This window comes from Pollicipes pollicipes, unplaced genomic scaffold, assembly GCF_011947565.3.
Source record: "Pollicipes pollicipes isolate AB1234 unplaced genomic scaffold, Ppol_2.1 Scaffold_6686;HRSCAF=7923_pilon_pilon_pilon, whole genome shotgun sequence".
Lineage (NCBI taxonomy): Eukaryota > Metazoa > Arthropoda > Thecostraca > Pollicipedomorpha > Pollicipedidae > Pollicipes > Pollicipes pollicipes.
The window spans coordinates 4,697,829-4,713,178 of record NW_023596921.1 but is presented as its reverse complement, the minus strand read 5'-3'; positions in this window follow the sequence as shown (position 1 = coordinate 4,713,178).

Here is a 15,350-nt window from a genome sequence, read left to right as displayed (position 1 = left end):
AGCTTTAGCCTGCAGGTAGACACATGTGTCTATAACTGCTGCGTCTGAAATGCAGTTTCCAAACTTTCCGGAATTCAGATTTCTAAGCCTTTGCAATCTGGGCACAGGAAGCATTTACTCCCCAACCTAGAACGACCAACTAGAAATACGACATTGGACAATCTACTTCATGGTCTGAGTTACATGGATGGCGAGCCGGTGTCCGCGTAATGAGCCGCGCTTGGCGGGGTGAGCACACTCCTGGTCCAATATCTTTCCTCGCTCTCGGCGGAAGATGTTGTCGGGCGTCGTATGATTTTTTTTTTGGGGGGGGGGGCTCACTGGTCGAAAACAGGTTTTGGTATTCGATATAGGGCCGACGTTATGTATTTTTAGACGCTGTTGGACATGTATGACTTCGGAAATGAACGGCATAAGTTAATGTGCACAACTATTAAAGGCTGCCACGGAAAGCTCCCGGCGGGTAGTCGCAAGGCGAGCTTCAAGCTGCAACGAAGCGTTCAGGATGGGCATGTTCGAAACGCTTAGTGTTGTCTTGCTGAACAGTGTCGGACAACAAGCGATATCGGTTTAGTCACGTTGTGTCGGTCGTCAGGTTTTCGTACTGCTGTATTGGCTAATCACGTCGAAGTGGAGGTCGGCACATGTCAAGAATTCTTCCGAACGTAGCAGCTATTACATTTGTCACGTTTTTAAGTGCCAATATTTGACCGGCATGTTTTAATTCTCAAAGCATGCCGGTCAAATTTATTTTCAGTCCAGAAGATGAGGGGCAATATCACCGTTGGGGGGGGGGGGGGGTAAATTGGATTAGGGGAGGGGGCGAGTGGCCCACCCAATAGAATGCAAATGGACACCGTCAGCCTCATACACATGAGCATAAAAGCTGAAAATGTTTGATTTTTAAGAAAATTTGATCCTTGACATATTTTATATAGAAGCATACAAATCCTTCCGAGTCGCGAGCTCCAGTTGAGGCCAATCCGCTTTTTTTGTATTCAAGGGGCTCCATCTACCTTAGTTTCAGAACGCCATGGGAGGGGTCACAGCCATCTCCATCCCCCCTCCCCCCTCCCCCCCATGCTGCGTTATAAAGGCCTGTGCATCAGGGCGAAGGCTGATGAATAAGCCCAAACATCCTATTTAGCACGCCCATGCAGTTAATATTTTAACTTGTCTAGGCTCAATGGTATTACCCTGATATAAAAAGGAGAGACGTCTGAAAAATATAGCAAGATATGATGTGATAAATGTGGGTAGGTAATGAATGCGTGCACAAAAAAATCACGAAGATGTACACATCTCCAAAATCTGACATAAACCATGGTATAGGGGTAAAAACTGCCTGGCCACAAAGTTTCCGACAGATCCAGCATTACCATTAGCTGGATGTTTAGTTGGATGAGATGGATTAGACAGCATGATAGCCTTTGCAAACTTCCAGTTGGCACCAATTGCACTTTCATTATTTGTTGACCTTCAGCAATAGTTTTGGCCCAAGATCAATGGTTGGCTTCTTGACTTCTTGTTTTTAGCCTCATTATTTTTGGGCGCCTCAGCTCCCGAAACTATTTTTGGGAAATTATACCCTTGTTCCAAACTCTGAAAACAAAGTGTGTCAAATCTAGGGAAAAAAGTTTAAATGTATTTTGGAGGCAGACTAAATTATTTTGCCTTCTTGAACCCCCTCTGCCTCATCTCTGTGCCTTCTACAAGACTGCATCCGTGTAGCCCTACATCTACCGATTAACGTGGTAGCACCTAAAAATAATAAAGTAATATCACTTTTGGTTAGGTGACCTCATCGTGCAATCAGCTACAAACGTTGCGATCTTCACATCTTGGCATCAACACCGGCATTAGGGGCGTAGGCCTCTCATTTCCTAACACGGTCTCAATCAACGAAATTTCATATGAAACCCATGCAATGTTGGCATCAGCTGATGCACAAGATAGTTTGAATACCTCATTTGCCTCATTTCACCTCACTGTATCTCACCTCCCCTTGCTAATACCTCATCTCATCCTTGCCTCCATATACAATATAGTGTCAGTAAAAAATTTAATATCTTGCCCGACGACCGGTCACTTCGCTAAATCTGGGGCGCGGCTTGCAGCGTGCGAGGTCTACACCGGCGATACTCGGTCTCTTACCACAAAGCCGCTGTTCCTCTCTGCAGCAGAAAGCCCGGATGAATCCTTGGTATCTGTCACTCGAATGTCCTCCGTTGACCTCTGAAGCTTTACTCTCCCAGGGACGCCCTCCTTGGTCGATACTTCGAAGGGCCGCACAGCGCCTCAAAGAAAGTGACAATTAGCCACGTCCATCAAGACGGTGAGCTTCTCACGAACGCAAACACAACCAACAGCGCCCTTGCCATGAATCCGATTCAGAACCGCGTATCGAGCACTCGAAGCCATTTGTCCCGAATGGCACGACAACTTAAAATACCGCGTAGCAGACTTTGGAATCCGGTAGAGTTGTGTTGAGTACAAGTAGAATCCATCTGATCCCTTGCCCACGGACGCAATTTCGCAAAATGACTTGGGGGTAGGCAGCGGAGTCTCCTCAACTGATTGGGAAACTGCATTCCTGCTCTCGCCGGTTCACCGTGCTCCGATGCTGGCAACTTCGCCGCATGCCGAGCCGTGTCCAGCGAGGCATGACAGTGCCGGAGCGCAGACCTCATGGGGTCAGCTCAAGAAATAAATCGGCACGTCACGCAGCCACGCCAGCGCTGGGCTCCAGACATGGCTGCTTTCAAGGACTATTTTTTCGGAGTGAGTGAGCACAAAGTGCAATGGTGTTGCGGATTGTAACCGCGATGATATAAAGATTGCATACAAGGCCTGCGGTTTTTCATTGCGGGCAAGGCCAGTTAGCGCCTGCCACCAACTCGCGAGGAAATGCAGCTAGTGTTTGATATTTGTCAGTGTAGCACGGCAATAAACAGTGGTGTAGACAACATTTCGCCGATGTGGAGCCAGCTCAGGTTTCAGAGGGCCCTTTCAGACACGTGGGCCTCCCTCCGCCGTTATAGGGGCCTGTTTTTTTATTTGAAGAAATTTTTAGGTTCGGGATACTTTTACAATACTCTGAAGCCCGTGCCTGCGTTTCAGAAGCCTTTTGGACGTTTTAGAACTCCCTTAAAGCACCGGGATACCCCACCACTTATAAGGGTAGGGACATGGCCTAGACACCACCTTTGGCTGCGTCACTGCCAATGAGGTTCGGACGGCGGTACTACCGCAAGGAAATATATCACTGTGAATGTGGCAGTGGCTGAATTTGTGAACGGAAAAGAGCAGTGATCACCATATTTCGGCACAGGACTGGCAGCGAAGTCCCTGGGCAAAAGCAATCGCATTCCACAAACAGGTGATGGCGAATGACACCGCCTTTAGCGTGTGACCTCACAGTCCAGACTTAGAGCCCAGTTTGTCGGGAGCTTGGTGGAAACTAAACTGGGAAACGGTAGAAAAAGTTTTTAGATTTATTTCACTACATTTCAGTTGCGCACTTTATCCAAAACATGGAACTTGTTAAAATGGGCATACGTAGGGACAACATGGGACCAGAAAAGAAACAAGATGTCAAAAAAATTGGAATAATCTTATTGGCGAGTCCGGTAAAGCACCCTACATCAAACCGCTCTTCAAGCATGGCTGTTGCATGGCATCGTGCCATTTGATGAGCAGCTTACCACGAAACCGAGTATGCCATCAGTGCTCAACATCAGCCGCAGGGTCCCAGGCTGTAAGCCGCGGAAGCTAAAACAATCTGATCTCAGGGCAGCAGAAGCAATCCGACGCCCATGGAAACTGGCCGCGGAGTCCATAAATACCAGTCTAGCGCTGTTGGGGCAAGCTGCTGTCCGCAGCGGCTCCCGACCGCCAGCTCAGCAGACGGCTGACCTAGCCGCTGAGGTCGCTCCGCCCCACCCCGCCCGGCGACCCTGGTACCGCGCCCGAACCGGCCGCCTCTTCATCCATCGTGCGGCATGCCCGTCGGGAGACAGCGGCCGCGCCATGTCCGCCGCCGGCCCAGTGCAGTGCCACGGGCTACCGTGCTGTGATGGAACGGCCAGGGGAGCTGGCAGAGCCGCCGGGGCGGATTGAGTCGCTTCAGCCGCCGGGGCAGACGAAGTTTCGGCAGCCGCCGGGGCGGGCGGAGTCACGGCAGCCGCCGCGGTGGATAGAGCCTCAGTAGCCACCGGGGCGGACGGAGCCTTGGCAGCCGCCGCGGTGGATAGAGCATCAGTAGCCACCGGGGCGGACGGAGCCTTGGCAGCCGCCGCGGTGGATGGAGCCTCAATAGCCACCAGGGCGGATGGAGTCACGGCAGCCGCCGGGGCGGATGGCGCATCAGCAGCCGCCATAGGGGGACGGGGTCGGGGCCGTGGCAGTCGCCCGGCGGGGCAGCTGAAGGCGTGGTAGCCACTGGAGTCGGAGCTGCAACAGCCGGTGGAGTGATCAGAGCCATGATAGTCATCCGTGCAGCTGGACCTATTGCAGCGGGCGGAACGATTGGTACCTCCACCTGCCGGCACGCCGCGTCCCGGCCGTCCAGCTGCTGGCATGCCTTATCCCAGGCCCTCCAGCTGCCGGCACGCCGCGTCCTCGGCCGTCCACCTGCCGGCATGCCGCGTCCCCTGCCGTCCAGTTGCTGGCACGCCTTATCCCAGGCCCTCCAGCTGCCGGCACGCCGCGTCCCGGCCGTCCAGCTGCCGGCACGCCTTATCCCAGGCCCTCCAGCTGCCGGCACGCCGCGTCCCCGGCCCTCAGCTGCCGGCACGCCGTGTCCCCGGCCCTCAGCTGCAGGCACGCCGTGTTCCCGGCACTCCAGCTGCTGGCACGCTGTGTCCCCGGCCCTCCAGCTGCCGGCACGCCGTTTCCCCCCCCCCCCCCCCCCCCAGCTGCCGGCAGGGCGCGTTCCCGGCCCTCCAGCTGCCGGCACGCCGCATCCCCGACCCTCCAGCGGCCGGCACGCCTGAACCTCCCCAGTCGGCCTGGCGCGTGCTCTCCGACCGTTAGACCGGCCAACCCCAGGGCGCGGTTAACGGTGCTATTCATCACCTGAGGTCATCACTGGGATGTACTCAGCGACGGCAGACGCTTACATGGTGTGTCAGAACAAAAACATGCACTTAGCTCTTCGCCTTACGTGCAGCGGCATATCTCTTTACATACCGTCGACTTTGTGTACATGCACATCTGTGCAAAGCAGCTGCGAGTCAAGTTCGAGCAAGCTAAATTCAGACCTCATGGCCTTTCGGGACAATGGCTGCAATGAACTGATCTGTTTCGCAAGTAAAATGGGCCCATGTTTGGACTGACGACTGAAACCAATAATGATTCGGGACCCGACGGCCTTAGACTCGGGCCCAGTGTCCTCGTACTCCGGCCCGATATTCTCAGACTCCGGCCCGATGTTCTTAGAATCGGGTCCGATATCCTTAGGCTCGGGCCCAATGTCCTCAGACTCGGGCCCGGTGTCCTCAGACTCCCGCCCGATATTCTCAGACTTCGGCCCGATGTTCTTAGAATCGGGTCCGATATCCTTAGGCTCGGGCCCAATGTCCTCAGACTCGGGCCCAGTGTCCTCGGACTCCGGCCCGATATTCTCAGACTCCGGCCCGATGTTCTTAGAATCGGGTCCGATATCCTTAGGCTCGGGCCCAATGTCCTCAGACTCGGGCCCGGTGTCCTCAGACTCCCGCCCGATATTCTCAGACTTAGGCCCGATGTTCTTAGAATCGGGTCCGATATCCTTAGGCTCGGGCCCGATGTCCTCAGACTCGGGAATCGGTGTCGGACCGATGTAAGATGGAAATGGAGAACTCTCGACTCGGACGCAATCCGTCAAAAATCACAACTCAGGCTTGGACTGAAAGTCTAGTTTTCGTTAAGCTCTGAGGGATAGCTGGCGGCGAGTTATGATGGATTTCAGGTTTTTGGCACAATCTTTTCTGTGCGCATGGCCGAACCCAACATTGCCGCAAGCAGGTATGTAGCATATGTGGCTAAAAAATTAGCTGTGAGGCTTACAACCAAGCAGTACTTATCTACCTTAAAGTATTGAGAGTGCTCCATGCGGTCTTTGTAAGCAGTCAGGTATCTACAGGATAGCTCTATAACAGTCAACGTGCCAAAACTTTTTAAAAAGAACGCCGTGGATTTTCAGAGATACCAGTTTCCGTACTCTAACATTGTAAGATCCAAGATATAAAGGGTGATCAAAAAGCGTCAACATTAAATGTTATTAACATATCTCACCGCTCGGTGCATGTAGGGCAATGGGTAAGCACAGCCTTGAAGGAAAAGTCACTGGATTGAGCATGAAATACGACAGTTAGTTTAGACTATACGTCTTAGCATATACTATAGCGTTCGATATCGAACCAGTCAATACACCGCTGCGTGCTCTCCATACGCCATTGCAGGTGACGAATGCCAGCAATGCGGGCTACGACCGACGGATGGGAGCTGCCACTCCCGACGCACACGGCGGGAACTTCCTCCACATTGTAAGACCTCCGCGGTTTGGAATTTCTGACGCGACGCTTCGTCACCGGATCTGACGGACGCTTTATTCTTGTCCTACACTACCTTTCGAGGTGCGGCTGCTTCCAGAGTAGGAAATTTGGGCTGCACAATTGGGAAAGCGGTCGTATTGTTACGACGCGGAAGTGGATGTCAACAGATGCTTCATCATGACCGACCGTGGTCTTGAGTTTTGAGATAGCCACCAGAAAATGACAGGAACTCCGCATGAGTTCAAGTTTTCAATGCGTTGGCAAGGCATCACTCATTGCGACACTGCTCTAGTTACCTTTCGTTGATAAAATGCGTTTTAGACGAAATTTCTATTATGTTTAGTTAGACAGCTCTGGGTCTAGAACCTTCATTTACGGGTGTGGTAGTCGTGAATGGAAATTACCCTGATGCAAGCGGCAATGTTCCATCCTTCCAAAACATGTTTCATTCATTGACCTATGACAACCCATTGGTAAGTCATTCGACTTGTAAGTTAACATGAACACTCGGAATCGTTCCGTTTGTGGGGAAGACCGTAAGCACGCCAATACAGGCGTAATGAGGACTGTCGCAATCTTTACTTGCCCCAGCCCCATGCGCCCGCAAGAATTTTCAGCCGTACACGGGCCACTCACTCAGCTATTATCACGTGCTGCAGCGCGTGACCCAGTTTGCTATTGGATTGAGGCGTAGCCTCAGACAAAATGCATGCGCCTGCCATCTGTTGAGAGAAAGTGTAACTAGCGCGTGCATCGCAACTGGTATAAAGGAAAGCTGTGAAGACCAGAGCCCAAGGACGGATCACTGCATGACCGTGAATTTAGTGCAGTGGATGACGGCTAACCACTACAACACTTGGACTCAGATCAGCTAGCAAGCTGTTGGGGATGCACCATTGGTGATCAGTTGACACCTTGGTCGGGACGAATTGATTATAACTAAACGACACCCCGTTCGAGCTATTGCAATCGACTCTAAATAAGATAAATGGTGTTTCACCCTGTGCACCCTGTGCAAGTATTCTTCAATCTCTTCAGCGGAGGTGATGGATCAGGCGCTAACGGGGAGAGGGCCAAAGAAATATCCTCTCATCTTCGGTAAGTTTCGCTATAAGGAAGGCAGGGGTAGCACCGCGGTTTGGGAAACACCGCTCACCCAATATCAAGAATATTTGATATTGCACACCAACAGCTGACGGTCCTCTTCGGCCGTGACGCCGAAGCGGATGAAAGGGCGCCGGGATGCTCTGATTTAATCAGATGGTGGAGCTGAAATACAGCGTCTTTTACCTTTGCATGTAGTGATATCAAAAGCGGAGCACGTTCCGCTCACGGAAGTGGACAGCGCAGTGTTAAGTCATGACAAAAGACGATTTATCTCAGGTTCGTAGTTGTTTACGCCATGTTTGCGTGACAGAGATTGCACCTGGCGGGCCAGTAACAACGCCATCTACGCTTTTCTGCTGTTGACAGGACTGTTGGGGTAACACAGCTCACCTAGGCGGGGTTACCCCGCCACGGGCGGTGGTTTTCTGCTGTTGACAGGACTGTTGGGGTAACACCGTTCACCTAGGCGGGGTTACCCCGCCACGGGCGGTGGTTTTCTGCTGTTGACAGGACTGTTGGGGTAACACCGTTCACCTAGGCGGGGTTACTCCGCCACGGGCGGTGGTTCCCCAGGCGGTGTTGTGCGACGACTTAAACCGATGCAAAGGATTGCGTAGATGACAAATGGATGCTAATTGCTAGAAATAAGGTGCAAATCAAATTCCAAATTACTGATTAGCTGTGGTGTAGCCAGGGGCGGCGCCACAGGTGGAGGGGGCGGGGGAGAGCTGAGGAGCCCGTCCCCAATCCTTACAGCCCCTCTTTTTAGGAGGAAATATATCCTTTGCGCATATTGTCACCTAGGGGACCCTGTTTTCATATTTATCCTGATGAAGCTCGCTCACATCGGTAGGACTGCATTGCTAAAATACGATTACGTTACTACTAGGACTCTAACAGACCGCTCGGGGATTTTCTTCCACACCCGCCGAGCACATTCAATATTACGTGCTTGCAATCTATGGATATAAGACCTTTTTGAAGTAAATGTGAAAACTGGCACGTAATTGTGGCGTACGTTCTTCGATGCGATTCTTAATTACCTAGGTACGGCTGCCACGCTCGTATGCTCTCGTCGATGCTCATCATCTATCATCGCCACTTCCACTTCCATCGTCCAGGGTTTTTGCATTAGATTTAGAATACAAATAGTTACGGTCTCACAATGCTGCGTATCTCTTCTGTTAATTGCGCGCCTTGAAACATCTTGTAACTCAGCGCCTTGCATGAAAGCGTCATTTCATAAGATATTCTGCATCCATTGCCGTACTAGAGTAACAATTGGAAGGGAAATTTTGGTAGGTGTTTGCTATAGTTATATTTTTGTGCGGTATTAACGCATTTGTGAAAAATTGGTCTTTTCAACAGTTTTGGTGTGATGGTTCCGACTTCATTTGAATACAAGGTCTGAGCAGGGCTAAGCAGGGGTTACAAAAGTCATTCCTGCTAATGTTTCCATGGTGCAGCAAAGAAAGCGCTGGAGAATACCGGTACGAAATTTGTATTACCGTCTGATGCTTCCATTTTCCTTTCTATGCTTCCATTTTTGGCGGCGAAGCCGTAGCACGGCACCCAGGTAGCACCGGCACATCCCCAGCACGGTATTCCGGTGGCACTGGCACATCCCCAGCACGGTACTCCGGTGGCACCGGCACATCCCCAGCACGGTACTCCGGTGGCACCGGCACACCCTCAGTACGGTACTCCGGTGGTACCGGCACATCCACAGTACGGTACTCCGGTAGCACCGGCACATCCCCAGCACGGTACTCCGGTGGCACTGGCACATCCCCAGCACGGTACTCCGGTGGCACTGGCACATCCTCAGTACGGTACTCCGGTGGCACCGGCACACCCTCAGTACGGTACTCCGGTGGTACCGGCACATCCACAGTACGGTACTCCGGTAGCACCGGCACATCCCCAGCACGGTACTCCGGTGGCACTGGCACATCCCCAGCACGGTACTCCGGTGGCACTGGCACATCCTCAGTACGGTACTCCGGTGGCACCGGCACATCCACAGTACGGTACTCCGGTGGCACCGGCACATCCACAGTACGGTACTCCGGTGGCACCGGCACACCCTCAGTACGGTACTCCGGTGGCAGCGGCACAGCACGGCACTCCGACTACACCTTCATCCAAGTGTCCAGTGGATGAAATAATCTCCCTTCCAAAAATCTTCGGGCCCCCAAAAGACAAAAACTGTCGGAAACGGAGAGCCACATCCTTTGTGACGACCGACTGTCCCCTATAAAAAGGCGACTGAATGAGAAGGCCCAAGCGAAAAGGCGCTCAACGTCTTGCAGAAAACGAGAAGAAAACTCAAGTAGAATGGGAAAGATACAACAGGAAGAAAATGCCACTAGACATTGCTTTCGGTACAAATGACATCTGCATGTACTGCTCAAAAGGTGTGGCCGGAAAGGATGAGTTGTGGCTTCTTCGTAGCGGATGCAATCGTTGGGCACATGAAGCGTGCACATGAACGAAGCGTGGGTCTAACGGCACAGGGTCTGTTGGCGACAGATGCTGAAAGTACGCACCGCGGTAGATCAGCTGTGTCGCAGGGATAAACGTCTGATAATTACCTGCCAGTTCTTACACGGTGCCATAAGATTATAGATGAACAGAAATGCATTAATAGGTTTTGCTGTTTAAAGGATAGGGTAAAGGCTTGTTCATTTTATCTGGAACAGTTGTATGAAGTCATTATGCTTCGAATGTATAACTCTGGTGTACTTTAACTCTCAGCAAATATGTCGTCTGATGATAATGTGAGGACCCCGATATCACCTGAAACATCAGATTCTTTACCCTGGGATGAAAAAGCGGGAAAATCTGAAAAAAGAAAGGTGGGAGATGCCGAGGCATTTAACCCACTTCGAGTCAAAGGGCTTGGCCTGGAGCAATAGATACAATTTTTACCCAATGTAACGCGCACAGGCTGCTCTTAGTGAAAATTTAGTGATTATAAACGTGTTAGTCAGGCGACCGCAACCATTGTTGCACTCACACGGACCGCACCGAGAAACAAAGGGCCGTGTAAACCCATAGTCGGTGCTGCCCCGCAGTATGACATCTTTTTCAAACTGTTCGGAAATATAACTAATTTCTACCCGATTTTGACCACTCATGAAAGCACTAAGACAATTGATAACTGATTGCAAACGCATCAGCCTCCCGATATTCGCACTTCAAATTCCACCAGTACATGAGGGAAAAGAAAAGAAAGGGCATCGGTGCTACCCCTTACTCCCCTATATATATATATATATATATATATATATATATATATATATATATATATATATATATATATATATATATATATATATCATCCCGTTGCGCTAGTTGGAACACGAGGCGTTGTTGAAAAGAAGCGTCTTAGACGTTGGACTCTTCTCCTGGACCGTTTGCCCGTTGAGGTAGCACATTGCTCCAGCGGCTTCGCTGATGGGGGGGGGGGGGGGGACCGGCGGCTATGACAGGAGCTTCGCCGATGGAGACCGGCAGTTATGACAGGAGCTTCGCCGATGGGGATCGGCGTCTATAACAAGAGCGTCGTCGGTGGGAACCGGCGGCTATGCCATGGCATGGCCCCCAGTCATACTTGCATGCTTGCCATGGGTCATACCTGCCTGCCATGTGTCATACCTGCAGGCATCTCCCTGGTGTTTTGTGCCCCTCCCCGCCGGCAGGAGCGCCGATGTTGTTTTGACCGTTCGGTGATATTCAGTGGTACGGATCTCCATAACGCTATCTGAGACGCCCGTAATGACGGCCGAACCACCCGGTCTTTAACACGCGCCCGGGTGCCCGGTTGGATACTTTCTGCACGGGTGGGGGTCAATTTGCCTCCCAGAAGTTGGTGTCCAAAAAGCCCAAGGGCGTGCATTCTTGTTTTAAGCAAAAGGTTGCATGCTCATTTAAGATCAGTGACCTTTCTTGACCTTTCTAAGGTCATAAAATCACACACGACTGTCTTGAGTTTTGCATTTGAATAAGCGTCACAGGTTAACTAGACAGTATGCTCCCAAAAACAAAATGTTGGCCTGAGTCACTTTCGGCCAATGACCTATTCTGACTTTTAAGAAGTCAAAGTAAGATGTAAAATGCGATTCCTGCTATTATTGATTCGAAATGACCAACAGAAACTACCCCATACAGCATTCTCTAGAGTAATAAAACAGGTTGAGCTTAGCCTTGGTCTGACCTACATGCTTGACCCTGGGTCAATGGAATTCGTTGATTTCTTTGCTGTGTTGCCATAGAAACTATCACACAAGCTTCGTCTGACACTTCGCTGTTGCATGAAATTGAACTATTTCCTAGAAATTGTCCTCACTGAATCCATGACTTGTAGATTTGACCCCTCATAGAACAGCGACCTTACAAGGTACATCTAATTTTTTACATCGAACGATCTGCTATTTAATTGTCTACAGCTATGCAAAACTTAGCGTCCCAACACCTCGCCGTTCGGACACCATTCCGGAAAAACCTTCGGGAGTCAAACTGACCCCCACCCGAGTGCGCGTGGTGACGTGGTGACCCGAGACGCGTGAAAACTCAAGACCCCTGGTGACGCTCACGCCAACGACACGTTAATGTACTTCAATGACGGATCTTGGTTTTCGTCAACGGGGAAGTGCACGCAATATAGTGGGTCTCCCTGGAGTTTGCCCTGCCCCCCCCCCGCCAAAAAACTGCTCCGATTTTGGTCTTTAAATTTTGATCTCTATGCATGCTGTTGCATGCGGAAATCTACCTTCCTGTGTGGAGTCCTGGAAAATCAGGCGCGGTACGTATAAACATATGTGATGTGCATTCATTTTCTGTACATCATGGTGGATCCTGCTACTATGATGCTAAGTATTTCTGGGAAGATTTGGCAAAAAAGTTAAAGTTGGCTGCTAAATATGATAAAAATCAAGCTCGACATCCGATTCCGAGGCTGGTTACAGATAGCTGGTTTTGCAGCGTTCAGCCATCTAGGCGACGTAATCAGCTGACGGCTAATAGCTAATGCAGCCCTTTGCTTTGACTGTGATGTCGAAGCATGATTGCGGCGTAATGCCGGAGTATAGCATGCGGTTGCATTCAAAATACGTCAAGAAATTATCGCGAATTATCTTAGGCGATTGCACACAAAATTCTTCCTAGCATCTCCGGCTGCTCTTCTCTGCAGTTAAAGCGCCAAACTAAACCGCCATTATGTAGATATCGGACTTATTAGTACGTAAATTAATTTAGCGAGGCCCGTACGCAAGAGCAGGTGTAGCACCACCAGTGTCAAAAGAGCTGGCGCTCGCAAGTGCATGTAATGGCAACATGCAACATACAACATGCAATATTTCGGCAACGGTGTAAGACCCCTCTGACTCGTCCTTCTGACCTCAGTGGAAGAGGCAGGCCAGACTTCAGTGGACGGGCAGGCCAAGAGCAATGTGGAAGGCCTCGAATCAAGAGTGTCCCGGCCACCGGTTCACATTTCGGCCCTGTTAACAACGTGGGGCCCCGATGAAATGGGAAACCCTTAGACCAATCGGGACAGCACAAGCGCTCAAGACATCGAGGGTGCGGTGTCAGGTGAACAAAGAGGCTCCCGTCGGTAGAGTACGATCCTCCAAGCAAAAATGAAGTACCCAAGACCGATGTGGTGGATCCCTGTGCCAGCAAGAGTGTCCGGGCAGGTTAACAGAAAGTGTCCCGACAAGGGTGCAGTTTGGTTCGCAAATGAGATCAAAATCGCAAGAGCATATGCCACGGCTCCTGAGCATCCTGTGCCGCGTTGCGTTAGCTTATATGGCCTCAAGCAAAAGCGCATGGCCCTGCGTGCAGATGGAAAGAATACGAGACCATTGTTAAGGGCCCCCGAGCAGCCGAGATAAACCCGACGGTTTAACATACGGAACCACCGGCATTCGCGTATATCGCCTTTCAGGTGAATGAAAGAATCCGTGGAGATCCCTGATCGATCAAGAGGACACCGGCTGGCTAGCATCTTAGGCACCGATAAGAGCGCAGGGTTCTTCGAGCAAATGCAAAGAAATGTCTCGCAATGAGTTCTTGCAAAATGCTCTGGTAATGTGGCAAGCGACTTAACCATCGGATTGACCCGGTAAGTGAACGTATAGGGGCCACGGAAGCAAGGTAAGGCCCCTGGACAGCGTAGTTAGCCTTAAAACCTCCCCAATTGCCATCCTTTTATCAGCGAAAATTGTTTTGTCTGGTCTTGGGCCCTCCACTTTCGCTTGCGACACTTCTTGGTCGTCTTGAGGCCTAAGGACGTCCAATTTTGATGTGCTTTGTGTAAAAAGCCTGCGTACGCTCGGCCGGTTATGGGCCTCGTCTTCCGGGCCCAAGTGGGGGGGGGGGGGGGGGATAAGGTCATGGTCCTGTGGCTTAAAATGGATTCACCACTTAAACAAGAAACACATTTGGTCTATGTCGTTTTTTCGTTGCTCTATGGCGTGGTAACATCAATATTGGCTTGCAAAGCTGAAAAAGTGCGATTTTCAGCGACACTGACCCGTGACTTGGCATAATGGCGTTAGTTATTAGCCTAGCAACACGGAAACTATTACCCAGCGCTGAGACCTCGTTAAGACCAGTCCGTTGTGTTTCAGCGAGGCACTATCTTTCTTACTTTGGAAACAGAAGGTGGGGAGGGGGGGTTGCGTCGACCTCATACCCTCCCTATCACTCCGCGTTATGAAAAAGGGGTGACTAAGGCAAGGGTTCGATTCAACTGAGCGTACTTCGCCAGCACTACAACGCCATCGCATACTGGCCTATAACATAGTTATGGCGTGTTTGTCGTGAAATATTGCGGCTGAGCGAATGTTTTCATTCCCTGCTCCCCCGAGCTGCGCTTCTGCTTTGCATACTGAAATTTCACCAAAACATAGACCGATGCATTTCCTCAAAATGGGAAAAGAACGCAGCTAAATATCTTGAAACAGCTTAACCACCGGATTTTAGATGGGGCTCAAACTGTGTCATAAGCAATTCAGAAAAAAAACATATAACCGTGCTAGTTACTGGTGTCCTGTTTTTCTCCGAATGCAATTATGACTGGTCGCTCTCTACGTCCTAGGGAGCATCTTGTTAATTTCGGAGAAAAAGTCATCGAAGCGACGTTTTACAGATATGGCCTTTACGCCAGCCTCCCCCTCCCCCCAAGCGTGTGTTCATATGTGGGTCGGAAGACGGTAGTTTTGCAACTAGCTTGACAGTGTCAGACCGGTTACATGACGGCCGGTAATAGAGCAGCACTTCACGATCCTTTGGTAATAGTTGAATAAGGAGACCAAGCCAAATGGCTCGTTGGACACCCATAACCATATAAGGAGTCTTGGTCCTGAGTCCTAGCATTTAGGTACACACGGTCCTAGCACCAAGGCTATCTGCGGTCTACGGTGGAGGCACATCAGGGAAGCTAAACCATCACCAGATACCTTCATCAAACGCTGCGCAGTCTTCGTAGAGTAGCGCAACAGAAAATCATGCTGAGCTTTGACCGTCAATCATGCATTCCCCAGTCTACCAACCTCCAAAGGCAACAGCCTAGGTAGGGGCTAAACTGCAATATTTAAATCGAAGTTGCTTAGGGGATACAGGCGCGCAGTAAAAACACAACTGAAAACAATAACCAGAAAAAGCTGCTCCAGCACAACACCAGAAAAAAAACGTTGTACG